This window comes from Somniosus microcephalus, chromosome 9, assembly GCF_052327205.1.
Source record: "Somniosus microcephalus isolate GS21.2 chromosome 9, FLI_Smic_1.0, whole genome shotgun sequence".
Lineage (NCBI taxonomy): Eukaryota > Metazoa > Chordata > Chondrichthyes > Squaliformes > Somniosidae > Somniosus > Somniosus microcephalus.
The window spans coordinates 142,904,125-142,922,996 of record NC_140995.1 but is presented as its reverse complement, the minus strand read 5'-3'; the positions used below and the strand labels follow the sequence as shown (position 1 = coordinate 142,922,996).

The window sequence follows — 18,872 nt, the reverse complement described above, 5'->3', positions numbered from 1 at the left end:
GCACTTAAAATTGGTTACAAAAATTATGACTTAACATTGATATATTTCAGGGTTTTGAGTTTTTCAAATTGCTTTGTTTACTATAGGAAAGACTTTTTGAAAAAAGTTCCAAAGATTTCACATTTTATACTAACATAAAAGGAAAGAAGGATACAGTTAAGGACAGGATAAGGTTATTAATTAAATCTGATAGTTAAGCTACTTAATCTAAATATGGGTAAGAAATAAGTAAACTTGAGTGGATATTTGTAATACCAAAGGAAAAAAAATAATGGACCTCCAAAGAAAACAAAGGAATTGATAGAAGCACTGAAGAAAACACTTATCAAGGGTTTTTGTTTTGGTCAGCGTGTGTCTAGTATGTGTGGAAACCGATCACCATGTTTAAGTGGCTCCAAATCAAGCTACAGGAAACTCTTTGGTATCCGGCACCGACGGGACCGGGAAGGTGCCAGTTGATTAAAAATTCCAGATGATGGAGAGGGTTATCTACCAAGACTATTTTTAACAAACAAAAATTTAAAAAATCAAGAAATGTGCAGTATACAGTAATTGGGTACTCACCTACAGAATGTTGTGTTAAAGGGATGGTGGAAGATGTTTGATTAAGTACAGTATTGCCAGTTGAGGGTAATCCATAACTCTTTAATGACTTCCGACAGCGCCGAGAAGCCGAGTAGTGGCAGTTTAGAGAACTACCCCCACTGACTAACTCGGCCACCGCGGGAGACTCGGACTCGGCAACATTTCCGGTTATTGAGGTGTTGTTTTCAGAGTGAGAATTTTGCCGGTTAATAGAGAATTCCGGATATTTAGGTGCCGTTTAAACGAGAGTTTCCTGTACCGAGAAATCTACAACCACCTGTAGGGTTTCTATTTACCCAATATGAAGTGAACATTCTCTCTTCCCATAGGAATACATCCAACATTACCAACTCCAAAGAGCTTAGGTGCATGTTGGCAGAGGCCAGACTTAGGGACCCCAAAGTGTGAGCAGAGCTACTGCAGTTTATGCAGCTAAAACCATACAATTACTATAGCTGCTTCCTGCTGCTTGTCTAGCTGGGACCACCAATCAACTGGGATATTAGCTTACAGGGTTATCTGGAGGTGACAGAGAAAAATCCACACTCCTACTGACAGGTCTACCACTCAAGATTCCATTCGAGAGTCAGGCTGTCTGATCAGTTGTTAACAGTGCCCTGGAATACTGCAGACCTGACTGGTTTAGGGATCTAATTACTGAGTCTACCCATAAAGGGTTGACTTGGTTTCAAGCTCCCATTGCCAGATGCATAATTTTGATGCTTCACCCCAAAGAGACTCCACACAGAACTTCATGGAAAGAGAGGGAATGCTAATTATGATTCATTTTAATTACATGGAAATTAAGTGGAAAAAAGGTGAAGATCTTTCAAAAAATGGAGTACATTTATAATGCCAGTTTAAGACTGCCTGTTGACACAGCAGGTTGAAACAGAGGTATCCAATGAAGTATGGCTTCTTCCCCCATTTCTACCAGTGCATCCAAGATGGAGGAATATTTGGACACCAGTGGCAGTAGAATGATAGCAGTCATAATGTTGGACTTAATCCGTAGGATCAGCTGGAACAATAGATAAATAAACATATTTACTAGATTTTTGTGAGCTCTGGTTTCAGAGAGAAAGGAAGATACATTAGGAAACTAAAATGGGGGATGAGAGAAGTCTGTGTAAAAATTGAATAGTTTTACAGATGGTGCAATCTAGATGTAAAATCAACTTCCAGACCTAAATGGTGAAAGGCATATTCCATGATTTTTTTTACTTATATGAAGGGCAGATATCAATAAGTTCAACTTATAGGAAAGGACTTGCATTTAAAGAGTGTCTTTCACAACCTCAGGATGTTGCATAGTGCTTTCCAACTAATTAAGTTGTTTTGAAGTGTTGTCACTGTTGTAATATAGGGAATCACAGCAGCCAATTTGCACGCAGCAAGGTCCCACAAACAGCAATGAAATACATGACCAGATAATCTATCTTAGTGATGTTGGTTGAGGGATAAATATTGGCCAGGACACCGGGTGAACCCACCTACTCTTCTTCGAATAATGCCATGGGATATTTTATGTCCACCTGAGAGGGAAGACAGGGCCTCAGTTTAACGTCTCATCCGAAAGATGAAATAATGAAATAAATTGTCACCTCGCACAGCGAGCATGGACGTAGCTGAAATTGAAAGGATGTAATGGGATAAAGACTTGGTGCCAAAGCATGAGGGAAAAGAAAGTTGTGTGGAATCTAAGCACAGACCTATATGATGGGCGAAGCTGAATAGCATATCCTTGTTTTTAAACTTACGTCTTCATGAAGTTTAACGTTCTTCTGTTTCTATCTGGCTTTCTATTGATTAAAAAAATGTTCAAACAGTAAATGCTGATGAAATGACTGCTGATACTGGCTTAGAGGAAAGATTAAGCTGAACACCAGGAAAAATATTGAAAAACCCTGGAGTGACTGTATATCTATTGATATTAATTCAGCTCTTTCATTATGTCAACTCCTACAAGCAAATGTCCCAGATCGTACAATCAGTACCACCTATTATTAAATTTGTGTGTAGTGGGTTGGCGGGGGGAAGAGATAGGGTTGTACACATTATCTGTTCAGGCACAGGATTTTTTTTCTACCTTTTGCACTCAATAGTAGCATCATGCACTCTCAAGTTAGGTAAGTCACAAACCAAGGGCAAAGTAAAAACTCTGTCCCAACTATATGGCCCAGATTTTGCTGGGGTGGGGCATTTTGGCATGCCCTGTTAAACATGCATGAACAAGACTAGGTTTTAAAAAAACTTTGCCCACAAAGTTGCTGGAAGTGTGAGCTGATAACAGCGTAGCGAGGGCAGCAGGGCATCTGGGACCTTGGTGTTCAATGGGTCAAGCAGTGTATCTCCTTAACCAATGAGATTAAAGGATTGAGAAATAATCAGAGGAATGATTGAGAAGGAGGGTGAATCAGAGTGGGTGAATTCGATGTCAAATCAGATACAGAAAGAGAAATAACGAGATGGGAAGAAAGATTGTATTGAGAGAATGAGAGACAGAAAGGAAAAGAAAAAAAATTTAATTTAAAATTTGACATTTTTAAAATCTAAAACAATTTGCTACCTGAAGGAATGAGACTCCACATCATAATTGTTCACTTTCTGGTCAAGAGAGGTTGATTGGTAGTTATTAACAACTATCACCTCATTAAATGGGTATGTATGCTGTTAATTACTAGACTTAACTTTTTGTGGTGAATTTAATGGGCAATTAATGTGTAAATGCAGCAACTTCATGAAAATTATGGGAAGGCTAAGGGCAAGATGGCGTTTTCGCAAAGCTAATGGGAACGGTGCAAATTGGCCAGCTACTTGTGATGATTCGTAATTCATGGGGTATCTCTTCCACGTCACAAATTGCTGTTTGATTTGCGCATTCATAATGGTGAGCATCATTCACACGCAGTTATTTTGGGCTGGAATCTGCAATCGGAGACGTACCTTTGGAGTACACCTCTGACCAGATAATAGAATCCGCACCTACCTGCTGGCTCCCGGGCTTCGAAGACTTCGGTCCCTGGGCCTGCAGGCATATGCCTGCGTAAAGGCCCACAGATCCCAGGGACATAGGCGGTTTGGAAGCGTTCCTGGGCTCACGTGGGTCAGGTCCTCCCATCACAAGGGAGGATTCCTCATAAGCTTACGGGGATTCCATTTACGAACGGAATCCCCATAAGCATATGATGACCCCAAATAATTAAATAATTTACACAACTGGAATAAAAATAAAATGTTCCCATTTTCATATTTAATTAAAAGTCTCTTTAATGAAGCATGTACAATAAAAATTAATTTTTTTGAAAAAATATTTTAATCCAGGCCAAAATTTACATAAACTAATTTTAAATGTTGTGTATGATTTATTTTCATTTTCAAATTTTTAATTTAACATTTCTATTAACCCTTACGCTGGTGAAAGCAGGCCCGAAGCCTGCTTTTACCAGGCGTAAGGGTTTTGTGGGCATTTGCTGGGCTGTCTTTGGGCAAATAGCCCATCCCCGCACCAGCGAGTGATTTTTGGTTCCGCGTGGTGGATCTGTCGATTGCAAGTTCCGGGATTTCGCGCACGCTGTCATGGGGAATGGAAAATCTGGGCAAACATCGGCAAAATCTGGGCCGATAACACCTGACCTAACTCCATACAGAAACGGTGAGAGACTTCTTGGCGGAATAGTTTCACACCGTGTTAATCTGACGCCATATGGAGGGTAAATCCAGTGCTGTGTCAAACTGAGTATAAAACATCCCCACCCCACTTGCAATCAATGTGATGTTTAGAAGGTGCCTGCACTCTCGAAGAACATTTTAAATGCAACTACTGGGCGAGGAGCTCCAAAGCCCTGTTCTGGGCACTGGATTCATTGTAAACGTCTGCACACTGCAGCTACCAGCCGGAGACCCTGAGGGGCAGCATCACCCAGCGAGAGGAGGCTGCAGTGAAATCTGCGGTGATGTGGAATAACTTACCGTCCGTGACCGGGCGATGGGAATATCTCAGCGCATGCTTCCCAGTCTGAGGTGGAGCCCAGGCGCTGCTGCACGGCTCCCGCTTCACCCTGCCGCTCCCCCGACATCAAACAGTCCCCCGCCTCCAGAAACCTCCGGGACTGCACAGCAGCCAACTCACCCATCATAATGTTAACTTACGAGCTGGCGGGTGGAGGAAAAGGAGCAGAGCATTAAGTTATTGAATGGACACCAACTTCACCACGTCCACACCCAAAACAGCCCCTACTGCAAATAGTGCTCACTTCATAAATAAACACACAAACAATGAGGCGGCCAGTCCAACAGTTAGCGGGAAAATCAGGAAACGCTGCAAACATTCAGCAGGTCAGGCTGCTCCTGAACAGAAGGGTCAATGTCTCAGCTGTCGCCCCTTCATCACAACTGGAGGTCATTCCAGGTGCGCAGCGTTGAACAGAGAACAAAACTAAGGGAAGGCGGAGGGAAAACTCACACCATGCGCAGAAAAAAAAATCACCTGTTATCCCCACAGACGCTGCCTGATCCACTGAGAGCTTCTAGCATTTGCAGCGTTTGTTTCAGATTTCCAGCACCCGAAGTTTGTTTTTTGCTTTTTGTTAAATAGTTAGCAGCCCTCCTTCCAAACTCAATTATTATTATAAAAGTCCTCCCATAGACAAAATAGGAATAAAACGAACTGTCAATACTTTATAGCCCTCAGTTAACAGTGCCTGTTAAATACACTACGAATCGCCCAGTATCAGTTCCTCCTGTTACTGCTGCCCTTTGCTTCATTTTATTGCTGAAGAGCTGCTCCAATATTCTGGGTCGCTATAGGTTCTATTACCATAAGTGTCTCCTCTCCGTCAATGTTGTGCGGGGTCTAATAATGAACAGCCACGCCGATGCTCCTAGTTACAGTAATCAGTCTTTAGTTGAAATGTCTCCGTTTTTGCGTCGGCGCCGGGAGCACAGCCGCGGCGCCAAATGTCACAAAGACGCTCTGTTGATGCGTTAGCGCCAGTAACAGGCTGTCCGGGCAGCTGCCCTTCAGCCGGGAACAACGCAGATCACCAGAAACGCTAGTGTACATATTCAGCCAACTGCCAGGCCGCTGATCTCAAACACCAGTTCACACCCACAATCAGCAGAACGGCAGAAGGTGGATGAGAAGCGCTGGTCTATGATCTGGCCAGAAAACTGCCACAGCGCAGACCAGAATTATCGGTGCACCATTGGCTAGAAAACCGACTCGCTGCTCATGAGAAACACCAGTGCATATTCAGTCAGGAAACTGGTATCGATCTGTTCTGCACACAAGATAATGATTGGGGAGATAACTTCAATTTATATAGCTTGGCTCCCGTACCCGGGACATCCCAAACCACTTCACAGATAATGAATTACTTTTAAAGTGTAGTGGCTGCCGTTTAGTTAGCAAATGTAGCAGCCAAGTTGCTTACAGGAAGGTTCCACACTCAAAAAACGAGCTAAATGACTAGGTTTTGGTGGGATTGGTTAAATGTTGTCTAGAAACTAGGAGAATGCCCTGCCATCCCGCCTCCCCTCTCCAAATAATGCCATGAGATCTTTTATACACACCTGAACAGGCTAATGGAATTCTGGTTTAACCGTTCATCCACAATAAAGAATATTCTTTATAAACACACAAATAAAAGTGTTGTATGTAGCATATGTCCATCACACTCCAGAGGTCACAAAACCATATTAATAAAAAGCTAATCATATTACCTTCAGCCTGAAACTAACATTTCAGAAACTTACAAGTAATGGAGAGGGTTGATGAAGGTAGGCCGGTTGATGTTGTGCATATGGACTTTCAAAAGGTGTTGGATAAAGTACTACATAATAGACTTGTTAGCAAAATTAAAGCCTATGGGATTAAAGGGACAGTGGCAGCGTGGATACAAAATTGGCTAAGTGACAGAAAGCAGAGAGTAGTGGTGAACGGTTGTTTTTTAGACTGGAGGGAAGTGTTCCCCCAGGGGTGGGCAATAGGACCACTACTCTTTTTGATATACAGTGTATTAATGACCTGAACTTGTGTATACAGGGCATAATTTCAAAGTTTGCAGATGACATGAAACTTGGAAATGATGTAAACAACAAAGAGGATAATAACAGACTTCAGGAGGACATAGACTGGTGAAGTGGGCAAACACATGGCAGATAAAATTTAACACAAGTGTGAAGTGATACATTTTGGTAGGAAGAATGAGGAGTGGCAATATAAATTAAATGGTACCATTTTAAAGAGGGTGCAGGAACAGAGAGATCTGGGGGTGTATGTATGCAAATCTTTGAAGGTGGCAGGACAAGTTGAGAAGGTTGTTAAAAAAGCATATGGGATTCTTGGCTTTATAAATAGAGGCATAGAGTACAAAAGCAAGGAAGTTATAAAACATTGGTTAGGCCTCAGCTGGAGCGTTGTATTAATTTCTGGGCACCACACTTTAGGGAGGATGTCAAGGCCTTAAAGAGGGTGCAGAAGAGATTTACTAGAATGTTACCGGGATGAGGGACTTTGGTTATGTGGAGAGACTTGAGAAGCTGGGGTTGTTCTCCTTAGAACAGAGAAGAAGAGATTTTGATAGAGGTGCTCAAAATCATGAATGGTTTTGATAAATAAGGAGAAACTGTTCCCAGTGGCAAAAGGGCCAGTAACCAGAGGTCACAGATTTAAGGTGATTGCCAAAAGAACCAGAGGCGACATAAGGAAACTTTTTTTTTTACACAGCGAGTTGTGATCTGGAATGCATTGCCTGAAAGGATGGTGGAAGCAGATTCAATAGTAACTTTCAAAAAGGGAATTGGATAAATACTTGAATGAAAAAAATTTGCAGTGCTCTGGGGAAAGAGCAGGGGAGTGGGACTAATTGGATAGCTCCACCAAAGAGCCAGCAAAGGGACAATGGGCCAAATGGCCTCCTTCTGTGCTATATCATTCTATGATTTGCATTGTGAATAACCTCAGCAGTTTACAACCAGCTAGATATGCTTGCATATTAAAAACACTGGCATTAAAGTGCTAGGCAATATTAGCAGCTAAACATCAGAACTGTGCTCTAGACACCGCAAAAGTCTATAAACAATGGCATGGGAGATCTTCCAATATCAGTAACTGTTAGTTAACTTATTCTGGTAACCACTCTGGGTGATGCAGACAGAAGCAACAGAAGGAGTTTTACTATCCATATTTCAGACAGGTTTTAAAAAATCTTGGGCTAGAAATTCAGTAGGCTTTGCGCCCAGTTTTCACCCAAAGAGGGCTTTTGCGCCACTTGCTGAGATTGCGCCGATATTCAGCACTGCGGTAATGGCGGCGTTAGCCAGTAGCGCTGCGCCGCCACCGATGACGTCATCGGTGTGCGCAGTGCCCCGCTACCGGCCCGACTGCCATATTTAGTTGCGGCCGCCTCTTCCGCAGCGGCCGCAAACAGCGATCTGAAAACGGGGCCGTCCTGCAGCCTTAATGGGGCGAGTTAAGGCGGAGGTGCGGCCGGCCGCTTTTTCGGTGGCCGCCTGCCCGCACCTCCTTCCCCGGCCTCCTCCACCACCCCCCTGCGGCATTGCCGGCTGTTTTCCGGGAGCCCGGCACTTCTCCGTGGTGCCGGGCTCATTTGCCGGCACTAGCGAGCGGCGATCTCACTGTTGCAGGCACCTCCCCCTTAAGAGAGGGAGGAAGGCCTGCAGTACCGCAGCCTGCCGCTCCGCAGCGGGTGGCGCTGCGGCACCTAGCGCGCCGAAATTCAGTTTCAGCGCCCCAAGCGGGGGCGGCCACACCCTTGAATAGCGGCCGGCTTCGACTTGGGGCGCTGAAACTGAATTTCCGGCGGGCGCAAGTGGCTCTGCGTGCAGCGGTAACTTCTGGGCGCAAGCGAGCTGGCGGGCCCAAACTGAATTTCTAGGCCCTTATCTTTTATCTGGTAACTCTAGAGATTGGCTCAGGATAGCATGACAATTCAGAAAATAGGAAATTCTAAAAGAAAAAGCATATACTGTCAATGATTAAATACAATTTATACACATACAAAAAGAATAAATATGGAAGCTTAAAAAACCCAAAAAGGTACATAAGGTTTTTGGGAGTAATTAGAACTCTACAATCTGATCAGACCAACCACAAAACTGAAGATTGAGCTGTTTGTAAGCATCACCTGAGCCCCTTGGAGGCCGAGCTATTTTTACAGTACTGCAGGAAGCTTTTACATATAATCCAATAGTTTGGAACGCATTTACTCATCACATTTAGAAATTGGGGCAGTAATGGAACAGATTTATTCAGCAAAGGTTCCTTTAAATAAAATGTTCATGGGAACGGTATCATAGTGATTATGTTACCCGACTAGTAATCCTGAGGCCTGGACTAATGATCCGGTAGACGCGAGGTCAAATCCCACTACGGCAGCTGGGGAATTTAATATCAGTTAATTAGATAAATCTGGAAAAAAAAGCTAGTCTCAGTAATGGTGACCATGAAACTATCGGATTGTCATAAAAATACATCTGGTTCACTAATCTCCTTTAGGGAAGGAAATCTGCCATTATTACCTGGTCTGGCCTATATGTGACTACAGACTCTCAGTAATGTGGTTGACTCTTAACTGCCCTCTGAAATGGCCAAGCAAGCCACTCAGTTGTGAAAAACAAGAATTTAAAAAAAGGACGGACTACCCGGACACAACCTTGGCACCAGCTACAGACACGACAATGGCACAACTAGTCCAGTCAACCCTGCAAAGTCCTCTTCACCAACAACTGGGGACTTGTGCCAAAATTGGGAGAGCTGTCCCATAGACTAGTCAAGAAACAGCCTGACAGTCATACTCACAGAATCATACCTTTCAGCCAATGTCCCAAACTCCTTCATCACCATCCCTGGATATGTTTTGTCCCACCGGCAGGACAGACCCATCAGGGGTGGCGGCACAGTGGCCCTGGGAGTCCTCAACATTGACTCCGGACCCCATGGCTTCAGGTCACCTACCGCCCTCCCTCAGCTGGTGAATCAGTACTCCTCGATGTTGAATACCACTTGGAAGAAGCACTGAGAATAGCAAGTGCACAGAATGTACTCTGGGTTGGGGACTTCAATGTCCATCGCCAAGAGTGGCTCAGTAGCACCACTACTGACCGAGCTGGCCGAGTCCTGAAGGACATAACTGCCAGATTGGTCCTGCGGCAGGTGGTGAGAGAACCAACATGAGGGAAAAACCTACTTGACCTAGTCCTCATCAATCTACCTGTCGCAGATGCTTCTGTCCATGACAGCATTGGTAGCAGTGATCACCGCACAGTCATTGTGGAGACGAAGTCCCGTCTTTGCACTGAGGATACCCTCCATCGTGTTGTGTGGCACTACCACTGTGCTAAATGGGATAGATTCAGAACAGATCTAGCAGCTCAAAACTGGGCATTCATGAGGCGCTGTGGGCCATCAGCAGCAGCAGAATTGTATTCCACCACAATCTGTAACCTCATGGCCTGGCATATCCCTCACTCTACCATTACTATCAAGCCAGGGGACCAACCCTGGTTCAATAAGGAGTGTAGAGGAGCATGCCAGGTGCAGCACCAGGCTTACCTAAAAATGCAGTGCCAACCTGGGGAAGCTGCAACACAGGACTACATGCATGCTAAAAAGCAGAAGCAGCATGCTATAAACAGAGCTAAGCGATCCCACAATCAACAGATCAGATCAAAGCTCTGCAGTCCTGCCACATCCAGTCGTGAATGGTGGTGGACCATTAAACAACTAACGGGAGGAGGAGGCTCCATGAATATCCCCATCTTCAATGATGGTGGAGCCCAGCACATAAGTAAAAAAGATAAAGCTGAAGCATTTGCAACCATCTTCAGCCTGAAGTGCCAAGTGGATGATCTGTATCAGCCTCCTTCTGAGGTCCCCACCACCACAGAAGCCAGTCTTCAGCCAATTTGATTCACTCCACGTGATATCAAGAAACAGCTGAGCGCACTGGATACAGCAAAGGCTGTGGGCCCCGACAACATCCGGGCTATCGTGCTGAAGACTTGCGCTCCAGAACTATCCATGCCTCTAGCCAAGCTGTTCCAGTAGTTATAACACTGGCATCTATCCGACAATGTGGAAAACTGCCCAAGTATGTCCTGTCCACAAAAAGCAGGACAAATCCAATCCGGCCAATTACTGCCCCCTCAGACTACTATCAATCATCAGCAAAGTGATGGAAGGTGTCGTCGACAGTGCTATCAAGCAGCACTTACTCACCAATAACCTGTTCACTGATGCCCAGTTTGGGTTCCGCCAGGACCACTTGGCTCCAGACCTCTATACATCTTTGGTCCAAACATGGACAAAAGAGCTGAATTCCAGAGGTGAGGGGAGAGTGACTGCCCTTGACATCAAGGCAGCATTTGACCAAGTGTGGCATCAAGGAGCCCTAGTAAAACTGAAAGCAATGGAAATCAGGGGGAAAACTCTCCACTGGCGGGAGTCATACCTAGCACAAAGGAAGATGGTTGTAGTGGATGGAGGTCAATCATCACAGCCCCAGGACATCACTGCAGGAGTTCCTCAGGGCAGTGTCCTAGGCCCAACCATCTTCAGGTTCTTCATCAATGACCTTACCTCCATCATAAGGTCAGAAATGGGGATGTTCGCTGATGACTGCACAGTGTTCAGTGCCATTTGCAACTCCTCAGAGAGTGAAGCAGTCCATGCCCACATGCAAGACCTGGACAACATTCAGGCTTGGGCTGATAAGTGGCAGGTAACATTTGCGCCACACAAGTGCCAGGCAATGACTATCTCCAACAAACGTGCGTCTAACCACTGCCCTTTGACATTTAACGGCATTACTATTGCCAAATCCCCCACCATCAATATCCTGGGCGGGGGGGTGGGGTCACCATTGACTAGAAACTTAAGTGGGCCAGCCACATAAATACTGTGGCAACAAGAGCAGGTCAGAGGCTGGGTAATCTGTGGCGAGTGTCTCACCTCCTGACTCCCCAAAGCCTTTCCACCATCTACAAGGCACAAGTAAGGAGTGTGATGGAATACTCTCCAGTTGCCTGGATGAGTGCAGCTCCAACAACACAAGAAGCTCGACACCATCCAGGACAAAGCAGCCCACTTGATTAGCACCCCCTCCACCACCTTAAACATTTACTCCCTCCACTACCGGCATACCGTGTCTGCAGTGTGTACCATCTACAAGATGCATGGCAGCAACTCGCCAAGGCTTCTTCGGCAGTACCTCCCAACCCCGCGACCACTACCACCTGGAAGTACAAGGGCAGCAGGTGCATGGGAACACCACTACTTGCAAGTTCCCCTCCAAGTCACACACCATCCTGACTTGGAAGTATATATCCATTCCTTCATTGTCGCTGGGTCAAAATCCTGGAAGTTCCTCCCTAACAGCACTGTGGAAGTACCTCCACCACACGGACTGCAGTGGTTCAAAATGGCGGCTCACCACCACCTTCTCGAGGGCAACTAGGCATGGGCAATAAATGCTGGCCTTGCCAGCGACACCCACATCCCATCAATGTATTAAAAAATAGAAAATGTTAAAGTTCAAATTCAAAATTGACTGCATTTTCAAATTTCAGCAACTTTTAAGCACTAATTAAATCACATCTTCACTTTCATCCTGAAATATATTAAAAGGATTGACATTTATTTACACAAGTTTAACGTTTAAACTCTATTTGTATTAATAAAGGCATGAAGTTAATTATTGAAAGCATGATTTTTTTACTGTCTCAGAGACATCAGCATTCACGTTTTCGTGAATTCTTAAAAAAAAGCTTAGTGATATTTGAATGCATGCAGTCCATCATTTTTATAACTTCTAAAGATGTAAACTGACAGCTTTAAAGAACTGGAAGTCAACCGTGGGTCAATTTGGCCGGCCTCCCATCTTCCACCCTCCATAAACTTGCTCATCCAAAACTCTGTTGCCCGTATCCTAACTCGCACCAAGTTCCCGTTCACCCATCACCTCTGTGCTCGCAGACTGTATTGGTTCCTGGTCTGGCAACACCTCAATTTTAAAATTCACATCCTGGTTTTCAAATCCCTCCATGGCTTCACCTATCACAAGTCAAGTAAAGAAAACTAATGCCAGTAGCATTTGTCAAAACAGAATTTCGTCATTTAAATCTCTTTACTGTGGTATTCTTTACTTTATAAATTAATACATACATTTGGTTGACATATAGAAAATGGGAATGAGTAGAATATTAAGATCTGCTTTCAAAGGATATTTACTATCAATGGAAAAAGTCCTACATTAACTGTCACTATTTGATTTTTCTACGAACATAACATTCAATACACTTTTTTCACAGCATTGAAACCAAAGACTAACTAACTCATCTTTTCTTGTGTTCAATCGCATACGTCACCCACCCAACTACTAATACTGTAAACGTAGAAGGCAATTATTTTTGTCCTTTTGGGGACAGCTAATCAAAATTTGATATACATCTAGTTTGATGTGGGGATTCTACTTTTCAAGGTTACACGTTTGGATATTTGAGTTTGAACTATCCTGGGGTGGTGGGGGGGTGGGGTCAGAGGCCACTCTTGCCACAGTATTTCTCAGATCACGTATGAGCTTTGATCTTTAAAAATTATAGCTTAAAACACAGAAACAATCCCAGAAAACAAAGAGCATGAAAAAAATAAACCAATAAAGTTGACTTTTTTCAGCTTCACTTCTAATAATACTTTATTATTAAAAGTTAATCTAAGGGACATGTGGACTTTGTGTGAACATTTACAAATAATGAACGGAACAATTTAACATTTTTGTTCACTCTGCATTCATCCCTGCACCTGATTCGATAGCAATTTATAGGCATTTGTGGTAAGCAGACTAGAAATTTTTTCACTGCCATCTAGGTGTTGGATGAAATGAATTTTGGCAGTTCCAATGCACAAAATTGCTTACAAATTGGCAGTAAACTTGGAGAGGCCAAAAGAAATGAAAATATTCATACTGCTGCAGTAGGTTTCCAATTGAGGATATAACTGAGGCAGAGGAAAGATAGAATAGCTTAAACACTGCAACTCACCCTGCTGGGCCTGACTGAACATTCAGTACTGGCAAAGGATGCCATAAATGGAAAACATAGTCCATTCTGCAGCACTGCAAAACACATTGAAACTTTGATGTGCACAGGTGCCATATAAATGCAATTATTGTTTTTATATTGATGGAGATCTGACTGACAAATAAATCTGCTGAAGGCTTTGGTGACTATTATATGGAGAGAACATGGCTGGAAGTTGGAACAAATCTTAGTTAAAATAAAGACTTGGAGGAGGTGGCAAGGTAGTTAAGCCTCAAAAGCAAAGAAAAACGAATCTCATCTTTTCTTGTGTTCAATCACAAACATCATCCACCCAATCACTAACACAGTAAATGTAGAAGACAATTATTTTTGTCTTTTTGAGGACAGTTGATCAAAATTTATAGCAAATATGTCAGCTTGTTGATGTACTGTGTCATGCCATGGAGCAGCAGGACACTGTTTGCAGCCACAATTTCCCATTCTTAACTGTCTCTCACATCTACTGCAAGTCTGGTCTAGTGAAATTGAGAGTCAATTTTAAGTGGCGAGGCCCTTCCCCCTCATGGATCATAAATAAGCATTCTGTCGTCTCCTGTCGGCAAAAGGCTTGGGGAGACAGCAAAAAAAACTGAGCAATAGAAGTTCAATTTAAAAATTAAACATGTCTTCATATGAAACGAAATGAGTTGGGGAAATAGATTATCAAATGTTGAAATAAAAAGCGTGACTCAAATTCATTACAACAGGAAGTAAAGTCTGTGAACAGGAAATGCAGGCAGATGCAAGATTAATACAACGCCAGTAAAACTCCAGTGGCATTGCAAATGGGAAATCAAGTCCAAGGCCCCCAAATTCCTGGGTTGTGGGAATGTGCAAATCAATACTTATTTTTGGCAAGGGTAAGAATTTGCGTTGGGACCTAGGTCCACTGAATTTCCATCTCCAAAGCACCCCAGCATAAATTACAGGCTATGCTAAGAGTAGTAGGAGGCTGTAAGGGAAGGCAGATTTATCGGGCAGCACCAGAGAAGAGCTACACCATCTTAGCAGTACCCGTCCAGCAGGATGCATCAACTAGGGCACATGGAGACCTTTCCATGGAGCTCCGTCTCTGGAGGCTGCGCTTCCATCATGAAGCTGTGGAGCTCTATTTGCTGCTGCACTCAGATCTGGAAGCAAGAGTCACACAAAGTATAGCTCTGACTGCGGCACAGAAAGTCACCACAGCTCAACTTTTATACGACAGGGCTCATTCCAGGGAGCCACAGAGGACTTGTGTCAGATTAGCCAATTTGCTATGCACTCCTCTTTCAGGCAAGTTACAAAGTCCTTCTTTGCCAGGACAGATCAATTTATACAATTTGACAGCACTGCCACACTGATGACTGGCCAGGCCATCAAATTTTTAAGTATTGCTGGATTCCACAGGGTTACCGGGGCTACCGATTGAACACATGGACAATAATGCACTGAATTTTTGATAATTCCATTCGTCAGTCTTATTCTTGCAACTTTTAAAAGACAGCCAGTCAATTTTCTGCTGTGATATGAACACACTGTGGATTAGACCAAAGCTGCCAGAATTTTATTCACCATTAGTATCCATCACTGAAATTTCACATTCCGTATTAGGTCAAGGTTATGTTCAAAGGCAGATCTTCAATCACTTCATAAAACTGTACATTAATGTAAAAATGATTGTTAGTGAGAGGCTATAAATTTGACACAGTCATGTGGTCCACAAACAGTTGGCTGTCTCTTTTAATGCAGCACTCAAATAATGGCAACAGCTTGTTGGCACAGCATCCAGATACTTATGCTCTTGTGCAACAAATACTGTAGGTAATAGTCTGGATGTGTTAATAGAGTTCACTTCTGTTCGGATAACCAATCATTCCACTCTTCGGGTTCAAGCTGCAAAAGAAAAAAAAAATAATTGCATTATAGTGGCCACCTTGCAACCTGTAACCACCAAGGCACAAAAGCATTGCAGAACAAAACAAGCACCTCTCCCGAGGCTTCAGCTCGAGATAAAGTCATCTGGATTTCCTCTTCAGTCATGTCTAGGTCAAAATCTTCATCCCAGTCTTCAACATAATTTGAAGTGCTTTCTGTTGCAAAAAAACAAAACTGTGAAACCGAAGTCCATAAAACACAATTCATCAAATCATGTTACTGAGAAAAGAGTTTCCAAATATGTATCAATATTATAGATTACTAGCTGGGAGGGCCCGGCATTGCCAGGGCAGTTTAGAGGGCCGCGCGGTTGACGGCCGGCCGCTGCCACTCCCCCGCTCTGTGTCTCGGGCCGCGCGGTTGACGGCCGCCCGCTGCCGCTCCCCCACTCTGTGTCTCGGGCCGAACGGTTGTGAGGCCCGGCCCGAGTGACCCCAACGCAGCTGCCCCGCTCGCTGTTGAGGAAAAGCAGGGGGGAAAATGGCGGCGAGGTTTCGGGAGGCTGCAGGATTAGGTCCCGCCCGTGACGCACCGATTGGTCAGCCATCAGGTCACTGAACTGTAGGATTGGTCAACCATCACGTCACTCAACGCTAATGAGCGGTAGGATTGGTAAACCGCTAATGAGCGGGTTTTTGAAGGTATTTTGTATACTGTCCGAACAACTTTTGTCTGACCAAAAAGTAAATATGCCTATGACACTCCCCTGATCATCAGCTTTCTTTTGATATAACATATGTGTAGATACGCTCTATAACTTTTGAGTGTATAGCGGACAGACATACAGCTTTATTATATAGTAGCTCAAGTGCCCGGCGGTGCCGAGGCTTTTTCGAGGGCATGTTGTTGTTGGAAGAGAGAGAGAGAGCGACTGGGGGGGGAAGAGAGAGAGCGACTGGGGGGAAGAGAGGGAGGGGAGGGGGGGCGGAGGGGAGGGGGGAAGGGAAGGGGGGAAGGGAGGGCGGGGAGGGGGGAGGGAGGGCGGGGGGCCCCCCCCCGGGTCGCGCCCCCCCACCCCCCGAGGTGAAGACCGCCGATTGCAGCTGTGCGAGACGGCCGGCGGGCCCGGTTGCCAGAGTAACCGTTGACGCTCAGCAAGCCCCGCCCCCCGGCCGAGCAAGAGAGAGACGCCACGTCTCAGCTCCTGCTGCGCGCGCACCCTTTAGTAAGGTAGCGGCGCTGGGCTGAGGCCGGCCCCTGCAGCCTTCGAGTGGGGCCGGGAGGTGCCTAGCTCGGGCGTGGAGGAGAAGCCGAGGCTTCGAGGCCTACCTGGAAAAACGGGGAAAGGTAGGAAAATTAATGAGATTAGATAAGTTCATTCGTTTCTAAATCATTTTTTTTTTAAACAATATGTGTTTTAAAAGCAATGTTTTTTTTAAAGACGCAGAAAGCGGGAAAAAGAAAGGAAAAGTTTGGAATCAAGATGGCGGCGACTCACCTCGGTTCAGAACGATAAGGCCCGCCCACACACGCACCGATTGGCCCGGCCGCACGCGGCAGCAAGCCGCCGTACGATTGGTTGACCTCGAGGTCACTCTGTCGCTAATGAGCGGATAATGAGATGCTAATGAGCGGAATGTTGAAGGTTTTTGGGATACCGCGGGCGCGATTTTAGCCCGGCCGAAACGTAAATACGCTTAAAACCGTCTCGGAAGCGTAAGCTTTCTTTGGAGGTAACGCGCGCGTAGGTACGCCCTGTAACTTTCGAGCGCATAGCCCGCCAGACGCACAGGCGATGACAGACAGAAAGACAGAATGACAGATAGACAGAATGACAGAAGTACCGATTTATATATATAGATATAGATTACTTACTGTTAAAAGCCATTGTCCCAACTATTATAACTGGAATATCACTCAAAATTCAATGCCGTAACCCTGGGGTAGCCAATATATATGGATAGTTCCAGCCTTCAAAATCTCATTCTTCAGCTGTAAAAGACCTAGGCCATTTTTTTTCCTATCTGAGCACTTGTTCACGTAATTTTTTTCTCCTGCTGGTTGCACTGTTTTGAGCTAATGTGAATCTCAATGATTGGCAAATACTTCTGTCACTGGTGGATTTAAACCAATTAAGCAGCAGCCTTTCCCACCAATAAAGGAGCAACCTTTAATCGATTTCCAAACAAAAAAAAAACTGCAGTCAACAGGAGGAGGAACAGGGGGGCCAATTTTAACTTGGACAGACATCGGGCTGGAGGTGGGAGGTGCGATTGCGCTGCCCGCCCGATGTCCTCCCAGAATGTTTAGTAATTTTAATGCTTGGGTCTCATTTGAATATGCACAGCGAGCTGCGAGCGCTGAACACCTGGACTTGGGGAAGCATGTAATCTATGCAAACCCCAAAGGCTTATCCTGCTGCTTATGATTTTCCACGGGGAAAGTGATCAAAGTGTTTACTCTAGTAAACATGGCATCAGTCACCTGCTTAATGTGAGCATGAACTGCAGACTGACTAATATCCCCTGTGGCAGCCTGGATGGAGCAGGAGGTAAAGATGTTCAAGGTTGCAGTGACCTTGACTGCAACAGACAACTTTGTGCTTGCTGTGACAGTTGGTTGCAGGAGGTGACGCAACACAGATTCCCTAGAGAATCGTAGTCTCCTTATGCACTGTTCCTCAGAGATGTGCAGCTATGTTATGTTGTGCCTATAGGCACAGTTGGGAGGGGAAGAATTCCTGCAAGCTTGGCTCTTTCTTCCTGGTTTCCCTGCAGCTGGAGCTCCATGTGCTCCTTCCACTTGTTGCTGAAACTCCTCTTCCTCTAGCCAGAATGGAATTGCTAGAAAGGTGCCCATTTTGGAAAAAGTGTGTTACTAGTACCCCTTTAAGATTTCAGAAGGTTGGGCAGCCACTATGACTACTTTTTAAAAAAAGAACCACTATAAATTATGAACAAAACATCTCCCAAACCTTTGCAGCATTTTAAATGACAGTGGCCATCCCTTTTAGTAGTGCTGTAAATGGTCAGTTCCCAACCTGTACTGCCCATGATTTGTGGGCGGTTTGAGGAAGTAGTGGTGGCAATGCTGACTTATTTGAAAATCTTTATGTCTTAATTGCCTCACCTAACCTCTTTCTCAAGAGTTTAATTAGATCCCCACCTATTTCAGGCAAGAGCACTGGCCACTTAAAATCGAGATCTACCCAAAAATAAGACCCCAGCATTAAGTTGACATTTTGTTTTGTAATATTTGTCCCACTGACGTCCCATTTATAGGCATATAAATAGGGTAGTAATGAGACTAAAATTGGTGCCATAGTTTCC

The 18,872-nt window shown here is 44.6% G+C and overlaps 1 pseudogene across 1 annotated transcript in view; it reads right to left on the bottom strand.

The window, feature by feature from the left end:
• Positions 1 to 12,729: 12,729 nt before the first annotated feature.
• LOC147112744 (BSD domain-containing protein 1-like) overlaps positions 12,730 to 18,872 on the bottom strand; it is a 73,603-nt pseudogene continuing 67,460 nt past the window's right edge. The window contains exons 10-11 of the transcript XR_015079564.1: positions 15,655 to 15,758; positions 12,730 to 15,561 (exon numbers count right to left, since the gene is read on the bottom strand). The product of XR_015079564.1 is annotated as a BSD domain-containing protein 1-like (transcript). The remainder of the gene's footprint in view (positions 15,562 to 15,654; positions 15,759 to 18,872) is intronic.